The sequence below is a fragment of the Uranotaenia lowii genome, chromosome 1 (genome assembly GCF_029784155.1).
Source record: "Uranotaenia lowii strain MFRU-FL chromosome 1, ASM2978415v1, whole genome shotgun sequence".
NCBI classification, from domain to species: Eukaryota; Metazoa; Arthropoda; class Insecta; order Diptera; family Culicidae; genus Uranotaenia; species Uranotaenia lowii.
This window is the reverse complement of record NC_073691.1, coordinates 173,676,869-173,696,571: the sequence shown is the minus strand read 5'-3', so window position 1 is coordinate 173,696,571 and position 19,703 is coordinate 173,676,869. Positions and strand designations below refer to the sequence as shown.

Sequence of the window (19,703 nt, the reverse complement as noted above, 5' to 3'; positions counted from 1 at the left end):
TGTCTGATGATTCGATTGAATTGTGGCCATCGGATTTCTGTTCAGATAGTGAAAATTGTGTTCAGATCGGTGAAGATGACCTCTGTGTAGCCTGTAGCCTACAATTATGACTAAAAGGAAATACCCAGAAAATTGAGCTTGACCTCAAACACCGGAGGGCTTCTTCAAATTTAACATTAACAGGAAATGGCGCTCTCGGTTGGTTGGTTGTTTGGTTCGTTGGTACTGTATTCAAACCACAACAGAATGACCAACCACATCGGGTAGTGATTTACGCTGAGTCAGCCAGCAGTAGAGACCTTAAAGCTGATGGGTTGTTGTTGCCACATCTGTATCATTCCTGAACCAGAACACGAACCCGAAGAAGGAACATATTGAGGAAAGGAACAAAGCACAGCTGGCATCTGGCTGACTGTATTCTAGATGTTCTTGAGGTTCTTGAGGAGAAAGAGTTGAACTGTATAGAAGAGAAGTAAATCCGATGCACTTTAATGTCTCTCCTCGGCAATGAAAAAACGAACGAATCAAATAAAAAAATAACAACTAACCAAGAGAGGATGAGCGATACCTTCGTTGCTTCATCTCTCTGGATTGGATTTAGATTGGAACACGGAAACAAAGAGGAGTGGAAAATGATGGAAGCTCATGATTGATCGTTTGTGATGGGTGTGCTGGGCTGGGTGGGTGGTTAAGTTTGATATTGCCAGACGACGACGATGATGTCGGGCGGAAGGATTTGTTACATCCTGCTTTTAGCAGCCAGCAGCTCTGCTCTTCTCGTTTTTTTGTGTCGTGTTTCCTTTTTCTGTTGCCGTTTCGGTTTGGTCTTTTTCCTTTATTTCTATGCTCTGTCTTCGATCGTTCGTTGCCAACGACACTAGGTCAGTGTCGATGTAGTTGTGCGACGTTTGCTTCTCTCGCGATGAAAAATTCGAAATCGAGAGCGAGACTGGTGTTGAATGACTGAATGTGAATTGTCTAATGGTTTCGAGGAATAATGTTCTACACTCGAGAGCCCTATCTACGTTTCATTTTTTGTTTACGCTTATGATTATAGATATGGGTATGGGGTAGAATAATAACCATTAAGGTTAAAAACTTTTACTGGCCCAAAATGACACTTTAGAACAAGAGTGTGTTAGAAAAATTATTGATCACTTTATAATGCGATTGTAAGGGCTCATTATGGTTAACATCGATGATGAAATTCTTACCCAAAATTGAATAAAATACTCAATACTGATTGTGTGAGCAACCTAAGCTAACATTTCTGCAACTGCAGGATAAGTAACATCCACTTAACGACGTTAAACAAGGAAATGTCTGCAAATTGCGTTTCAGTAATATCACTAGACATAAGAAAGACTTCACACTAATTCAGCTCTTCTATTTGAAATTGTGTTTTATCATGGCCATGGAATGGAAGGCACCGCACAGCACAATTCGAAACCGTATGATGAGGAGGCTCTCTCTCCATAGAATTGTGGTGAAGAGCAGAGAGATAATTGAACAAAGCGAGAGAGCCTTAAATGGAAAAAGCGAGAGCATTGGAGCTCGATCGAGCTAGATGACTGAAATAGTGAAATCGCAGAACCTGACAGTGGTGAGCGAGAGTTCAGTACAAGTTCAGTGGTCCTACGGTAAGCATCTCGTAGCTAGACGTTAGCTGAGTTCAGTGATTCAGCAGAGTGAGTGAGGCAAAGTGGTGTAGTAGGAGATAACCCCTTCCCGTCTAAAATAATATTGAAGAAAGAAAATCATTCTGCTGTGCCCAGTTGTTGTTGTCTGTACACATTATTGGTGTTATGTTGTGTTCGAGTTGGGCAAGCCAGTGTTGTTCACATTCGTGCAATCGTGCCTGTGTGAGTGCATGCTCAGTGCTGGTTCTGGTGGATGATATTGTGCCAAGTTTAGCCAGCCAAGTTATATGATGGTGGCAATGAAGGAAAAGTAGTTCATGAAAAAGAGATATACCAGCAAGCTGCTTAGCAAACGTACGTACGAACGTGTGTTGACGAAGTGAAATCGGGGTTCCGCAGACGGACACAGCACGGCGGATATAGATTTTCCTTGGAGGAGTTTTGCCTGCCAGTTTTCGATTGAGGAAGCGCTCAAGTTTCGAGCAATCGATACCATCAGTCGTTGCTGCTACCACAGTGGAGAGTGCATAGAACGGAATAAAAATGTAAGTGCCTTCCTTAGCTCGATGTCTCCGCCCATCTTGTGGAATTCAAGTAATTTGATTCGCAATAAGAGTTCATTGCTTTCTGAAAACGATTGTGCAACGTAGTTTCCAAGAGGGACCACTCAAAGTATGATTAGAATTTATGACGACGTCAATAATTGTCAATAACAGCTGGTCTTTTGGAATCCAGGGATGAAAAAAGCGGGTGTGGGATAGTTATTCGTAAAAGTTGAAGGGTAACTGTTATCATTGTGAGCGTTTTACAGTGACGACGCAATAGCGCGAGATCTTAAAAATGTCGATTCATTCGATTTCACCTGAAATGGGAAAAACACCTTGTGACCATCCATTAGCGTTTGTGTTGTGCAATTTTCCGTTTTCTTTATCATCAACTACATTGTCACTCGGCTTAGTGACTGCTGAAACAAGTTCAAGCGAATGGACACAGTTGGACCCCACTCAGTGTGTTCTCTAATCGAAACAAAAAAAAAACGGCAATGGAGACTTCGCGAATCCATTCGTTTCTCCGTGTGTATGTGTGCTCGCTCTAGAGACTATATTTCGTATGTGCGCTGCAGACGTTGTTAATAAAGAGCAAACATAGGGAAAAAAACACTACGTGGTTGAAAATTTGCTTTTCAACTGTGCTGGCTTTGTGTGAATCTTCGACTAAGGGGAAAAAACACACATCACGCGAAGACGAGTCATCAGGTCTCGACGAAGAATCCAGCTCGAAGGACCAGGCGCAGAGTGCAAGACTAATCGTAAACACGTAGAAAACAAACGAACCGTGTGTAAGAAAGAAACCCCTGGCTGCGAGCAATCCCGAGTCGCAGAAGAAGTCACTGAAGCAACGACGCAAATGAAAAACTTCAATCGTAAAATTAATAATAAAGAAAAACCTTCAACGCAGACAGCAAACCTAAATATACGAACAAAAAAAAAGGAACGAATGAACGGAAAAGAGAAACGCTCAGCAAGTTAACGAACTGAAGAAGCTGTGCTACGAAGCGCGCAACAAAGTGGACAGGAGAAAAATTATACGGTCTGCGCGCGGAGTTGTTATGAACATTCCGGGTAGTCGTCCACAAGAAGGTTTTGGGGATCTACCCTAGGACCCCACCAGCAGAGAGGAATCCGGGAAGGAGAGAATATATATGAGCTTTTCCCTTCCTTCCTCTGCGTCTGACGCGTTCGAATACAATCTCCAGTTGCCGATTAATGCGAATGAGGAAACCAGTTTGGACTTTAGATGATGATGGCCGAGAAGGTCGTGTAATGCGTCGTACGGGACAGTGAAATTTAGTGGGAGTGTAGCACCCTGCCTGCGGCTGTCCATTCTGATGTCTGTTCTGCCCCTCGCAACGAATGCTCAGCTCACCCCTCCTGGAGTCCCTGTTTATTGACGAAAAATGTCAGAAGGAAAAAAAAACAGGAAATACATAGTCTAGTGGATTTGTTGGACCTGTTGAAAAGTGTTCCAACAAAAAAAAAAGAGTTCGAAATTTCAGGGATTAGAGGGTTTCTAGCGCATCGTTATCGTTATCTGAAAACTCGAATACGCCCCTCACAAAGCCGTGGTTCAATCTGTTCAGTGCAGGGCTTTAACCAAACAACACTCGGAAACCACAAACCACACACAGGAAACTAACAGCCGTCTGTTGGACGTGGTGTTAGCCAGCCTTTATCGGGTCCAGTTTCGGGCAACACACAACGAAACTGTTCGTATTCGATAACAAGAAGCATTGACTGTTTTGAAGATAGGCTCTGTGGTTATTGGAAATTCACTTTGCTTCAGAAAATATTCCAAATTCAACCATTTTCTAAACGTTCTCATGTGTCACTACACAATCCCGATTCAGTGCATTTTTCAGCTTATCTATTAAAGAGTTAGGAAGATAAGATATCAAATATTATCGACATACTGCATTCTGTAAGGATTTTCATAGAATTCAAATTAAACCTCTAATGCATTTTGTTGTTTTAAAACAACAGAAAAAAAAGTCATCTTTTTTGCATACCTTCCTTAAGGGGGGGGGTCTAACACTTAAAAAAAATCGATTTTTTTATTTTCTTATTGTAAAACATTTCAAGAATGTTGTGTCAAATTTTCAAATCAATTGAAGCAAAACTATAGAAATTATAGGCCTTTATCTCCTCCTATCTAATACTGCAAGAAAGCAAGAGCAGAAACTTCAAACGCGTTTTTCTCGAAAGCACATTTTTAAAGTCCGTGGACATCGTCATTGAAAACTACTTATCCGATTCTTTTCAAATTTGGAACATATTTTCTACATATAAAATACCAGACCCCAACGTTTTTCTTTTTTGTTTTATTTTTTATTTTGGGGAGATTTACAGGTGAAAAATGGCGAATTTTTTCGTGAAAAATCGTAGTTTTTACTTCAAACAGCCACAAAAATTTCCGAAATTTTTTTTAAGTTAAATAAAAACGTTTGGGTCCAGAAAAACATCTATTAAAAATATTTTGCTCTGATTTTTTTGACTTCAGATGATTCTGTGCTGAGATACAGTGTCCACTGCAAATCCTGTTTTTTAAAAGGCATCCTCGAAAGTGCTCCGTCACCGGCTCATTTTTCAATATTTTTCTACGAAAAAATTACTAAATGTTCTTTCTACAATGCTTTGTATAATGCAAAAAATTTGAATACATTTGTTTGAACGATAGCTCTAGAAAAAAAAAATCGTGAAAATGGTGTTTTTCTATACCCGTTAGACCCTACCTCCCCCTTAAAAACTCACATATGATTAAAAAAATCAGTATTAACATCATGCTGATTTTCTGTAATCCTTAGTACAACTTTAATGAAGGAATGTTCCATGAATACCAATTCGTTTTCAATTTATTTCAATTAGTGTTGTTTTAAACCAACATTATGCATTGAAGGTTTAAAATTCAATTCAAATTCGAAAAACGTTTGTTTCATACACCACAGAAGGTATGGTTACAATAACCTTATTTAACTTTATTCTCGAGACCATAAACCGCAAATTTTGTTCGAAAAACAGCTTTATACCGGTGAAGGGGAATATCGACTACACTGTATAGATCATTTTTCTTCTCAATCATCAGATGAAGTGCTAGCGGAACTCAGTTTCTAGAAGTATTGGTTGTTTGTATTCATACTTCTTTTTCGAAAAACGATTTTTACCGACCATCACAAATGGAAGGGAAAGTCATATTTCCTGAAATCGAAAACATGTGCTAAGTTTAAGAATATTTTTATGTTGATTTAGCTCCTTCCGGCGGAACTACGATGAAAAAGCTCTATAGATACATCCCAAGTAAACAAAAGCTCCATAAACATGAAAGCTTATTCAATCTTTTCAAGGACGCTGCACCGCTGAAAATTTAAGTTCCTGTCGATACTTCCAAGTCTCAACATCAATCTGAAGGACTCGCAGGATTCGCAGCGAACACCTGTTTTGCAGGACAGTTGTCTAAAAGGCAATCATATAAAACTTGAAAGCTGAATAATGGTTTATTGAAAGATACATTGCCTTCCAATTTTTCATACGCACTTGAAACGCACATATGTTTATGAACTTTTCAAGTTCGTATAGAGTTCTGAACTAGTTACAAGAGGAAGAATGTCTCAATTCACTCGAGTACCTTTTACTCAGCCAAATGTAAACTTTGAATGCTAGTGGTTGGTTACATGGGATTCAGATTTCATAAAGCCTTTTTATGAGACTTTTGGTAAAATGTCACAAGTAACGACTTTTACGACTTAGTCATTAGCATTCAAAGTTCTCATTTGGCTGAGTAAAGGCTATCCAACGGAATGGAAAGCATTTTTCCACTCGGATCTAGTTCCGAACTCTGGACGAACTTTTAATAGTTTCCAAAAAGTCGGTTTTATGTGCCTTTGATACATTGTACGCCAAGATGCTTTCAACTGGACCGTTCATGAACTGAAAAGTTTCATTTGAAACCAATTTAAATTTCTTTGAACTTGGAGTGACGCAGATATCAACCGTTTTATTTTGACTAGCCTGCTGTTTCAAATTCATCCATTAGAACCGAGGAAAAAATGAGAAAAATTTCAGAACATTGAGATTTTGAAAGACTGTTATTTGCGATTGTCGCTCAGTGGCTATGTGTTCAATTCGCATTCGAATGGCTACGGTCCAAATCTCCAAATAAGCAGCAGATCTCAGAATTGTAGACTCCAGGTTACTCAATATTGCCCTTAAAAAGCCTCAAAACTGATAAAAAAAAACCAAAGTTCTTGATCATATCCACGCGTTTTTTGAGATTATTTGATGTTAGTTAGTGTTGTTTCAACAAGCGCCATTTTTCTGCAACAAATTCTTTGTTGTACATAGTTCTGTAATTACCCGTCAACAATAAACGACAGAAGAACGACGACGGGTTCAACGTGGTCGATGCCTTCTCGCTCCGTGTGGTGTTGTTTCGAATAAAAATCAACGGATGGACGATTATAGGCACACGTACCGCGAAAGAAGGCAAACAAGCAGACAGATATTCGCTATAAAGTAAATCCGAGAAGGCAGTTCAGCAGCAGCAAACCTGTTCCGTTTGGTGGAATAGCTAGCAAGCCAGCCATATCACCGAAAGGGATCTGAAGACGTTTTGATTGCACGTTCTTTGATTTGTCTGTGTTCGTTTTTTCATTCCACGGATAATTTGAAAAAAAAAACAAAGATTACACCCCGAAATAAAAATTAATCCAGACTTCCCTTTGTGCGCCTTAAGCGCAATATTCTCTTTTTCATGAGGTGATACATCTAAAATTGAAGTATAATATAGCTCGTTATTTGACGTAACGGTCTTATGGCAATGGACTTAAAGTACTGCCTTGTGGAAAATTGATCTCCCGAGCGATATTTTTTATATTTCTTTTACAATATTTTTTTAAAAGTTTTTCTAGCCCATTGTACAGGTCCCCAGAAATGTTTTACTGTGTTGCTTCGAAATAATAATTCATTGTAATTTATGTTTAAGCAGCAAAACTTACTGCCAAGGATTTTACATAACTGAACCATTCTCTCTCACTCGAGAGCAGCTGATGGTGGCGGTACTAATTGTAGTGGCTCGTGGCTTCATTTTCAAGCCAGTCCATGAGGCCTCCACCCACCCACCCCAGTGGTTACTTAGTAACAAGCTTGCGGCCTTGCTCGAGTTCCTCCGTGGCAACAACAATGATAATATTGGCTAGTTAGTTTCTGGCAAACTAGTGCGTTCCAAATGTCTAGGTCTCTAGGGCACGTAAATTCCTCCTGAAAGCCGCTCAGACTCATCAGGGACGGTGGGGGAAATAAAAGATGTTTTTCGATTCCGCGAACGTACCGATCCAAAAACGCGTTGGCGTGTATTCGAACTTTTCAAATTATGGCTTGAATATTTGTTGGAAACGTCTCCCCATTTATACCCCGCATTAAGTATTGTGCGAAATATTTTCCGAGAAAAAACGCGCGCTTTTGACCGGTGATTTTTCATCAGTGTGCTGCTTTTACCTTCGTTGGGAGTCTCAAAAAAAAAAACAATAACAGAAAGTCCGCTAAGCCTAGCCGCGGTTTGCTTGTTGCTGGCTTCATGATGATGGAGGGTATACTTTGTCGCGTTACATAAATCCAGTGGCCTCGGCTCAATTAGTAATTCGTAACAGCATCGAGGCAATGTTCAAAAGAAGGAACAAAAAATGGCGCTAATTCATGATTTTCAATTGGCTGATGGATGGTGCGCCTTCAACTCGGCAAGCAACAGTCAAAACGAATAACGATGGCGGCAGCAGTGGTTGAAAACAATACGATGGATGGGTTGAATTTATTTTGATTCTGATTTCTTTTGTTGTGTTGTGGTTGTGATGGTCGTTGAAGGCCTTTTGCGCGCCACCTCTCTCTCTATGAGAAAATTTGCGATGCGGAAGACAATATCTTTGTTGCTTTACACCTCCACCTGCATCCACATCACACGAGTTGGTTCCCCACTTTTTTTTTGCATTCATCTCGGATTGTATTGGTTCGGTTGTTACTGAGCCAAACAATAATAAACTCAGCGAACTAAAAAAAACTAGGTTACGACGCAAAAAAGCATCAATCGCGCTACTTACATCAGGCAGGAGTTCAACAATTGTTGTTGTTGTCACTTCAAAAACCGATTCGAATGCTTTTTGTCTTGTCAATTTGGTGAAAGTGAACCAGGTTTTATTAGTTCGCAGCAGAGATCCGTGTGAAAGAGGTAGAATTGAGTACTGTCGTTGTTGATTGCCTTCCGAATTTAATTTTGGTTGGGTTCGATCGGATGTTGATTTTCAGTTAAAAACGAAACAAGTGAAATTGATAATCTTCGAGGCATCTTTCAATTCTCTTTTTGTCAAAAAATCTATCAGGCATTTCCAGTAATATTTTATCAAACTCATTTTTGAGTGTTCTTTACTACTAAGAATCAAAGTTGCCGAAATCACAGAGAATTCTGTATTATCACAGAATTTTGAGCTAAATTTCGTCACTGAATCTGTTTTATAGATCATCGAATTTTGAAATTTTCATAGAATTCACAGATTTTTGAAATTTCGAACAGATTTTTTAAATTATAAATGTCAATGTCACTTGTGATTTTTGATTTCTGACTATGAAAAAACAAGGTTAAGTAAATTGATTTTTTTTCTCTATAGAATCACTTCAAATTTTTTGTGTTTCACATGAATTTTGAGGTCAACGACACAGAATTCGAGATTTTTTGTTTGTCAAAAACACAGAATTTTTTCCGACAACCTTGGTTCAGTCGACAAATAAGTCTTTTTTATATCGTGCTCGAATGCCATAAATTCAACTGAAACGAAGTCCGTGTGTGGGGCAAACTGAGCAATCCCCGGGGCATAATAGTCACTTTAGTGCCTCAAACTAGTATGTGAAAAATAAAACTTGATAAACCTTACGCGCTCGATTATTGAGCAAACGCACCTGTAAAATTTGAGCCCTGTCGAACAAAAGAATTATTTTTATCATTATTTTTTTTTTTTGATAACAAAAAAGTAGGGAATAAGGGATCATTTTTTTACCATAAGTGTAATAGAAACTCGAAAATTCAAAAAACCAACATCCAAAACATGATACAATAATTTTTTCAATCAACAACCCATTTCGCAAGAATACGCACGGAAAAAAATGCGTCACACCTTTAGCGTTGTATGATGTACGAACACCATCGAGAGGACAGCGTGGACAGTCGAGAACGCTGGAGGAGGTCATTCAACTATGTATAGCACTATATTCAGAGCTTGTATTCTCCTAGTTGGGATGAGGAAGTCGTCGACGCACAACGGCAAAAGGAGGGAACCAACGACGTTCGAAAGAAGAGAAGAAAACACAACAAAACACTGGAACGTTTAGCACGCAGCCAACGCAGTCAGGCAGCAGTCGTTTGGTTTGAGCTTAGGTTGCCAGAATTTTTTCAGCACGTATCCGAGCCGGACAAATCCGTGCAATTTTATATAAAAACCTGGCATTTGATTTCAAAATTGACGACCAAAAATCCGGATGATATCCGGGCAAATTTTGTCAGAACCCAGAAATTACTCAACAAAAATTAAGAAAAAAAATTGGGAAAAAATTATTATTCTTCAAAATTTATCAACAGATTTTTATTCATATTTAAGGCTTCCAAAAAACCTTTCATGATTATTTTTTAATAAAACTTGCTTAAAAAATTTTGTTTTGGAAGCATAAATAAAAAAAAAATTCAATACACTTTGTTTTTTTTGTTTGATTTGCCGAATAAAGTGAATAAATCCGGAAAAATTCCGGGCATTTTTCAATGAAATCCGGGCAACCGGGCCAAGCCCGAGCAAACTCGGATAAAACCGGGCAATCTGGCAACCTTAGATTAGGCCATCTCCAACCGTCAGTCAATCCATTCCAATCGTCGCTGTCGTCTGTCTGCGGGTGTTTTTAGATTCGCCCGTGACGAGCTAGCCTAACAGGGATGCGTGGCCGTGTTCTGGGAATCGCGTGGATGCGCCCCTTCCACTGTACCATAACAGCGTTTCAGCAAGAGAGTCTCGGTTATTGTTGGAGGAAAACACAAGAATACCTCGGTTAAATTTCCTTCTGAAGAGGCAGCAGCATATATTTAGCGGAAAGCTGCCCCGATGGATTTGGAAGCAAAATGTAAAAGATCAAAGTACCTAACAAGTTAAGGAGGAGGGAATACAATATCGGTTATTCCTGACTTTTTTTTTACGGTTTCCTCCTCGTCGTCGTCATTCTCTTCGCATGGCCTTTCTGCGTCGTAAGCGTGAATGACCGGCATTCCACCTGGTGCGTGTCGAAGTAACCGTTCCAAATCGGGTTGCCCGGTTGTTGTAAACTGGACCTTCTCTTATTCAGACGATTTGGTAGAATTGTGAAGTTCATTAATTGATCTCCGGAATTCGTTGGCCCCATTTTTTGGATCACCAGATATAATAAAACTGGTAGAGTGTTGCTACACAACCGAAATTTGATCGAACCTTTAAAATTTCGAATCTCAGTGGGTATTTCGTTTTTGTCACTGAATCTTTCATATTGACAGCTCCAAAAATAACAACATGAACAGGACGAAAGTCTCTACTTACATTTTTCAGGTTGAATGATTAAAATTAACAAATTTTTTTTTCTATTTTATAATACGGAAACTTTGCAATTATCACCCACATTTGTTGCACATTTTTGCTTACTCTGCAAGACACGTAACGTCAAATTTCATCTCAAAGTTTAAGCTTGTATAAGTTGAAATCGTTCTTCGGAGCTCATCTGAACCTATGTTTCCTCCCTGAAGCGTTTCCTATAGTCAGGACGACGAAGTGAAATTTTGCGAGTCACGTCTCCACGTGACTCACAAAATAAACAAAATTTTCGCAATCCTGTTTTGATAGGACTTGATGTCCTGCCAAGCAAAACCACTGGGAACATCAAATGACATCGAAAGTTACTAGAAAGGACGCAAGTAGACTGCACAAAAAAGGATCGAAGCAACAATGATGCCAGCCACGTTCAAGTAACAGTTTTGAAGACTTCCCCCCCAAACATGAACTATCTTATACAGCATCTTCAATGACTCCAGCCGCGCCAGAAAACCATTTCCACCGTTTTCGTTACTTCTACCGAGTAATGATTTGACTATTTTGAGAAATATTTTAAACAAACTCAAACACATACTAGATCGCAATGAAACTTGATGTTTCCTCGAAGAGATTCCTTTTTTTTTCTTTAACTCTAAGCGTATATCTTTCGAGGATATGATGGCTAGCATCTCAAAAATGCTAAAACCACTAACTCAAAGAAAGTGTACTATGTATGCCGTGATCAAGACTCGATTTCATGATTGTTTGCTTAGAAGATTTGAAGGCTATCATCAAAGCTACGGGCTGCGGCAACAAACGTCGAAGACAGTTTCAAATTTTCTCGAAAATTTTGGTTGTGGAAGGTTCCTAACTTTGAGTAAAATTTTCCTGTTTTTATTTTTCCAAAGACGTTTCCGGGCTTCGGAAACGTATGAAATTATACGACTTGGTCTCTTTGGATAAATTTAAAGAAAACCTCACGTTCCATTCGTCAACCCGTTAAATTGTCCTACCTAATTCATTCGAATCTCTTCTCGACTTCCGCGAGTCTTATTTGCGCCGGAGCAGCCATACACACATATTTCTCAATATCAAGTAAGAAAGATTATTTGTGTTTCCCCCGTTTCCCGCTCATCAGCTGCTACTAAACGGGGGGACCACAACGGAAAAGATTTGTTTGCGTAACACGGCCGTCGGCGTCGTCCGTCGGTACGCTCGTGTTGTTTTGTGACGTCTTTGAATTCAAAACACAAATGGCGCCCGCATTTGGCTTAGCTGCAATAAACAGTTTACTCTGACAACTGAAAGCAGAGTTGAAAATTTTAATGACGAGTTTAATTTTTCAATGACATTACGAGAAATTAAAAAAAAACCTTCCTCAGGTCAAACCTTCAGAAATCGAGACCAGCTAGGGGATGAATTCTCAGCTCTTTTGAACCGACCTAACAGAAAAGGATGAAAACTGAACACTGAGTAAAACAACAACAACAACTGTACAAAGTGTGTTTTTAAAAATAGCCCCCCCTCCCTCAACAAACTTGCGGAAAGCATCTTCCGTTGACTTTCGCTGACATTGACAACAGCTTCTGGTGGTTTCCTAAGTGAACATAACAAACATACTGCAATCAGAATATCTCAACATATGTAGGTATTTTATTTTTGTTTTCGCTGTTTTTTGAAAACGCTTGTTTTCAAGGGACGAAAAGGAGATTTTTTTTTCTTTGAATTATAATCTGTAGTTATAGTTCGAACAAGAGAACAAATCAACATTTTGCGGATCGGTCTTAACAAAGGCTAAGATCAAATCGATTGCAGCCGACAGCCCGCAGAAGCATGTGTCATTTCTACGACGAGGCCATCAACCCTCACTACTAGTCATCAACGGAACCGTGTCGTGTGGTAGATACGTAGAAACTCAAAACCCCGTAGCTGGAACAGTTGCCTGTCCCGAGTTGATACAACAAACAAGAGTTTATAATAGTTGCAGCAACCACAGAGATTGCCTGCAAAATTAAGACTCGAAGTTGGGATGCTGCTGCACGTGCAAACCCTCATAATTTTTCGCATGAAAGTCATTCCCCTTTATGCTGCAGTATTACTGTGGTGGGACACCGGGAAAAAAAGAGGCAACTGACCATCAGCTCCTCTTATTTTCTCCCTTGATTTGGCCAAGGTTCGTGACCGTCTAACTGAAATTACCCACCCAAACCAGCAGCAGCAAGAGAATAACATTTGTTGGCTGTTGGGTTAAGACTGCTGCGTGACGGACGTGTTTTTCGTATTGCCTCTGTGAAATTTTCTCTCATTTAGTGTAATCTTTTTTTCTACAGACACTTTCGAATTGATTTTTGAGATACAACAAAAAGAACCGGAGAAAAAAAAATTGTAATCTGTGGTTTCCTGTGGAACCGGGCCTCCATTTAGAGGCTCTTGACATCAACGTCAGTTGTTCAGCGCATTTCCACGTTGTTGCTATTTCACTGGAGGGCTTAACATAATCGTGACTGCGGTTGGATTGCGAAGTTTCAATAAAAATTTCGCCAATATTTCGACAAAACTAGATAAAAGTGTAACGATTTTCCCTGAAGTATTCGATTTATCGATAATTTTGAGGGAAAATTCTAGCTAGCTCTTCCAAGCATAGAAAGGTTTTGAGAATGAATAGTTTATGAAATTTTCATCATATTGTATAATACATCCCAGAAAACAACAAAATTTTAAAAAAATCTGTCGGTGAGAATCGAACTCACAACAATTTTCTACCTTCACCTTGCCTCAATGTTCCGAAAATCAATCAAAATAAACACTCAGGATGCGTTTCCTGTTGGATACATTCTGATTGTATAATGGGATAGCGCCTCTCGCAACTGCTTCGCCTGGCTGGTATGCAATCTCGATCAGCGCTCCTATCAGCTATGCAAACCGAGTCGCATCATTCAGAATCATCGGTTTAGCAAACATCGCATATCGGAGATGAGAGAGATACCAACTGATCCAATCTGAATGTCGCTCACTCAGTATCCGCCTGGCTGATTAGAAATTGAAAAGATGGCGGAAGTGACCATCTTTCCATCACAAACACAACTACAGTTTGATGTTATTCTTACTGTAGTAAAAAAGCTGTAAAATCAAATAAATTTATTAATTGGCTACGTTTAAAATCAAACAACATTTGCTAATGATCGGTTACATGTATCACTCGCTCACTGCCTGAACCATTCACTCCTGATCCTAGCCCAACATGATTCGCCGTATGCATCGCTCAATGGTGAGATTCCGATTTGATGATAGTGCTGCACTGTTTTGACAGCAAACATCGTGCGAGGTGATCTGTATTTTAGCGATGAATAGAACGATCGATGATCGGATAAGTCCAGTAGCAATCAATAACAAAACCCGATCGCAATACGTTCAGTTGCGAAGTGCATTCAGGAACATTCATTGAAAATGAGTGATTTTCGGAACACTGCCTTGCCTACCCGACAGCTTAACCAGTGTGCCACCTGAGCCAGATGAAGAACGGAGTTAATTGTCATAGTCTTTGCTTTACGGCCCGCAGAAACCGCCATATTGGATTTCTAGATGGCGTCGAAAATCTAGTTCCAAATGTACTAACAAGGTCCCGAAATTAAAAAGGCTTTTTCAATCGGTTTTTAGGCGGTACGTATCACGCACGTAAAAAAGACCTTACCTTATAACTTTAGTACTGATTAGGCAAACGGAACTGAGAGTTAATGATGGGGAGAAGCTAAGGGGGCTCCCATACAAATGAAACGCTTTTATCCGCCTAGTTCTAAGCCTTTGTTTGACTCGAATGGAATGGAAGTTTTTTTTTGATTATTCGAAAGGTTTCTATAATGGTTTTAGACTTTCCCTGTTTTCGAAGAGTGGAATTGGGGATTCTTAACTAATGAAAGAAAAATTTCAACGTAAGGAGTGTATTCGAAAAAAAAAATGCATCACTTTGTTATGTGAATAACTTTTGAATGCATGGATGGAAATTAATGAAAGTTTCAGCGAAGCTGAAGAGAAATTTATCTTTTTTTTATCACTTCCCCTATTGATATTTTCGGATTCCTTAACTTCATGGAATTAATCATCTTCACTTTTATTCAAACTTTAGCTCACTATTGGATACTCTAGGACTTCTTAAACAATTTACCATGTGAATTTTGGTTGAATAGTTGATTTCCAGCTGGTTTTGGGTCTCCCAATGGGACTTTTCCGGATTTTTCTCGATACTGCCCAACACATTTTGTCACTGAACTTCAGTATTAGACGCTTTTTCAAAAAGCAGTTGACAGATTGTCCGCAATTTTTTTACGCGTATACATTACATCACTAGGTAGATTCACTGAAAATTTCATCAATTTCCATTTAACAGTTAATCACAAAACAAAGTGTTGCATTGTTTTCGAATACACTCCTAAAATCGAGAACCAACCAAGCAAATGGAACTAAAATTGACGTGTGAGAGTTTTTTTTTATATGAGATATGTTTCTATAATGATTTTCTACCTTTCTTTCTAACATTATAGGGGAAGGAGGGAAGGCTCTTATACAAATTACTATTGCTAACAAACAACCCAAGTAACCATAAGCATCAAGCCATAACCCTCAATCTGAATCTGCATAAAATCAACATTCCTAAGGAAAGTTAGCATTATATCAACATTCATAATGCTTTTTAGTTTTAAATCAGCATTATTAATGCATAGAAGCAATAAAAAAAATTAGCAGTATATGCACATATAGAGCTACTATATAAAGTTAACAAGCATTAAGACTGTAGCACTACCCTATAGTAACCATAAACATTAAGCCTTAACCCTTAATCAACATTTCTATTGCAAGTTAGCATTATATCAACATTTATAATGCTTTTCAGTTTTAAATCAGCATTATTAATGCATAGAAGCAATAAAAAAGTGTTGTGACCCGAACAGTACTTTAAGTACTGGTTTTTTCACCCACCTCATCAGCATCAAGAGTGGTGGAAATGGTAAAGGCGCAAGGAAAGATAAAGGCTGCTGCGGTATCCTCGGTTGAAGACTCATCAAATGTAATTCATAATTCAATTATAATCACTTCTCATTTCATAGAACCCTTCATTAAGCAGGCATAATCCTTTATTCAGCAGGTTGATTGATGTTGTAGATAATGATTTTATTTTTTGAATTTCCGTTTCACATCAATCACGATCAATCAATTCAAAAATTAAAAGGTGTATGCATTGTTAATGCTTTTATACGGCTGGCGAAAAATAACGATTTGATGATGCTCTTATTCAGCATTTGTAATGCTTATTAAAGGCTATGTTGTGATAGCATTTATTCAGCAGATATTTCGCTTTTTTAGCATTAAATCTGCACTATATACGCATATAATGCAAAACAAGCATTAATTCAGAGTTATATATGGGAATATAGTGTTGCTTAAGGGCTATGTTTTAGTGCTTATGGTTACTTGGGAAGCTCGTCATCCGGAAACGTGGCGAAACACATATTCCTACGGCTCCCACAACGCAACGTTTTGACATTTGGGAGTGTTTCGTGCTGCGGATATATTTACGACACTGAGCAAGCTCTGTTATTTAGCACGCTCGTTTTCTGCTTACGGTGATGGCGTTCGCGAGAAATAGGTGCTTATATCGTCACGCTTTATCGAGCTGGATCGTGGCGCGCGCAAACAAACGTCATTTGGACAACCAACAACACACATCTTTCTGGGAGGTTATGATGGTAAAATTTTGAACAATTTTTGACGAGATCTTCCCTTAATTTTTTTTTAAATTTTTTCAAACAAAAAAAACTTAAAAAATTGCCACAATTTTCAATTTGAAAAATTAAAGGTTGAAATGCCATGGTTGGAGGTGTGAAGTTTCAAAACACGCCTTCGAAAACCCACAAGATCAAATAGCACAAATGGAGGCTTGATGGTATGGTGTTTATTCATTAAGCCAAACAAAAATATTGAGGTTAACAGAATTCATCGGGCGGCCTACATTCTTTCGGTTTTTCGCCTCGACAACCTCAACCTAGAGACGGTGAGGCGAGATATAGTTATGGCGACGGCCATGTTCATCATCGGTTGCAGTTTCGTTTATGACGTTGTTGTAGTGCAAAGAGGAGAACATGGCTAGGCAAAGCCCCACAAAACCGTCCCCCGATTGCTTGTGGCTCCTATTTCTTTGGATACACCTATGTTTGCGTTTGTTTTTTTTTTTTAGTAAACAAGTTGCTCGCTCTGTTATTTACACGGCAAAAGCGAATTGCATTTCTAACTATTTTGCTGTGATTTCACTCTCCTTCTCTTATTTATCTATGTGATCTATTTTCGTTAACGGCTACAAACCCATTCTCCCCCTCTCTTTGTCTTCCTGAAACTGGTTCATTTGTTTTTTTTACTCTGTGTTATGCTACAACCACCCCCGCAAAGAACTGAAACCATTTTCAAAAAATGCAAAACTTTGTCGTGGGAACTGGTTGCGGTTAGCTGTAGTTTACGGCACCGGGGAATAAGCGACTGTTACGGAACCAAAACACCACCATGTTCCTCTCGCTCATCACTACAGCTATTATAGCTCAGTCTCACATGGACGTTCAAATCCATTAATTTGTGGAAAAACTACCGGGTGTGGGTGTGGAAAACCGGGCGCGGAATGCGAACGTGCGGAAAAAAGTATACAAAAAAAACTTTCGTTCGTTGCTTTGAAAAAAAAAAACGGCAGGCGAAAAACGAAAGTGATTTTAATGGTGGTCGCTTTCGTCGATTTTCGGTTGCTGCCAGATTTTCGACGGCCGATGTCGTAATGGCTGCAATGGTGGATGTGAGAAGCATTTCGAAAAAGCCCTGGTGGTGCCAATCGCCATTGCAGAACGTTCCAAAGGTAGAGGATTGATCATATGGTCAGTAGCTCAGCATTCAGGAGACCAAATACTTTCAAATAGGTATTATTAGTTTGGGTTCCGAAAGTTGTATTTCTTTCAAGGGAATCCCGAGTCGATGGGTGATGATGGAGAAACAACAGAGAGATCAATAGTGGGCAAAGCACATGGAGTGTATCGACAGAACATCCAGCAGTCGACCGATGCTCCACATGTACGCATACTTACTTAATGATCCCGCGCCGATCCTCTAGTGCATAGGGCCGTGGTATAAGACCTCCACTGTTGACGATCCGGAGCCAGCGTCTTCACCTGGTCCCAGTCAAGATTCTCGTCGACAGTTCGGATTTCAGCGGCTAGGCTTCGCCGCCACGAGTTTCTGGGTCTGCCTCTTCTTCGATGTCCTTCTGGATTCCAATCTAGTGCCTCTCTGCAAATCTCGTATTCATCTTTCCGCAGCGTGTGCCCAATCCACCTCCACTTACGTTCCCGAATCTCGATTTCTAGCGCCCTTTGATGACACCGGCGATGTAGTTTCTCATTCGAGATCCAGTTGCCAGACCACCAAGCGCGGATGATATTCCGCAGGCAGCGGTTTACAAATATTTGCAGTATTTGTACAGCAATACGGTAATACGTATTTCCGTACAGCAATACGGATTTGACGTTTGAGTTGAAGATTCGGATTTTCGTTCGTAGAGAGATCTTGCGTGACCGCCAGATGTTTCGGAGACTCGCAAACGCAAATCGGGCCTTTCTGATCCGGGTTTCATGTCTTTCCTGGTACCGCACCATCAGGCGTTATCTGGCTACCAAGATACTAGAAGCACTTCACCTTCTCAACTTGTTGCCCAGCTACCATGAAACTAGAGGGATTTCCTATGTTGATCTCCGCCGACTTGGTATTTCCGACATTGACTTTGAGACCTGCTGCCTTGGAACTTTCGGTGAGGTCATCGAGTTTGCTCTGCATATCCGGTTGTGTTTAGGCGAGCAAAACAATATCGTCAAACAGGTCAAGGTTCATCAGTTGCTCCATTGTTGAAGGATTCCACGGCAATCCTAGGTTCGGTGCATGTATGCATGCTGGACGGGCCGTTGTACTGAAGCGGAAATTGCGGGTTCGAGTCCCGTCGGTGTACGAATGATGTATCACAAGACGAACTCAGAACATTAGATTTGATTTCAACAGAGCAACACCTCCCTGTATAACTGGTCTGGTCGGAACCTTGAGCAGCACTGATTGGTTCTTCATATGGCCGTAAGAAGGGGCAAATCCGAAGTAATCGAACATGTGCGCGCTCGGCTAAAATCCCGAGTCGATGGGTGCTGCTGATAAAGAAACAACAGAGAGGTTAATAGTGGGCAAAGTACACATACATGGAGTGTACCGAATACCGACAGTCACGTTCACCGTGGTGTAATAAGCTAACGATGAACGGATGAACTGCGCTATGCGTTTGTCTCTCAATGCTGCATTCGTGTCGACGAAGTGCGTACGAAGTGTTGGTGCGCTCAAAAGTTAGTGCTCCACTTGCAATTATACAAGTCAGATGCTATCGGTGTTCAGATGAGTGCGTTAATGCTCCCTTAAGTACCTGACTAGCGTGAAAACCAGAGTGACTTTCGAAGCTGGGCGAGTCAATTGAGTCGGTGTTACATGAAGTCTTCATCTGGGATGATCCGATTAGAATAACTATCGATGGGAAGAAACCGATAAGTGTTGTTCTCTAGATCCATGAGCTTCTTCGTAGTGGATATCGTAGGGACAACGGTTATTTTGTGGCACGAGAAATATTCTCGAAGGAAGCTGACTCTTGATGCCAATGTCAGTCACTTAAACGGTGCAGGATGGCGTCTTAGACGGAAATCATCCGAATCCCAGCTGTAACTTTATGGCAGAAGGGTGGTCCTCGCGTAATGAATGAGGTCATGCTTAGGGAGGATTCGTCTCTGAGTATTGCCGTGACTTTCCACTTGCAAAAGAAAGGTTCATCACGGCTCTGGGTAGACTTTAGAACGTAAGGAGTATTTGTGGGT

The 19,703-nt window shown here is 39.9% G+C and overlaps 1 protein-coding gene across 2 annotated transcripts in view; it reads left to right on the top strand.

The window, feature by feature from the left end:
- Positions 1-1,609: 1,609 nt before the first annotated feature.
- Positions 1,610-19,703, top strand: part of LOC129756615 (AN1-type zinc finger protein 5) — a 45,729-nt gene continuing 27,635 nt past the window's right edge. Inside the window, exon 1 of one of the 2 annotated variants that reach the window (XM_055753564.1) lies at positions 1,610-2,185. The gene's annotated coding sequence lies outside the window, so the exon portion shown is untranslated. The remainder of the gene's footprint in view (positions 2,186-19,703) is intronic. The other variant, XM_055753639.1, reaches the window with a different exon arrangement.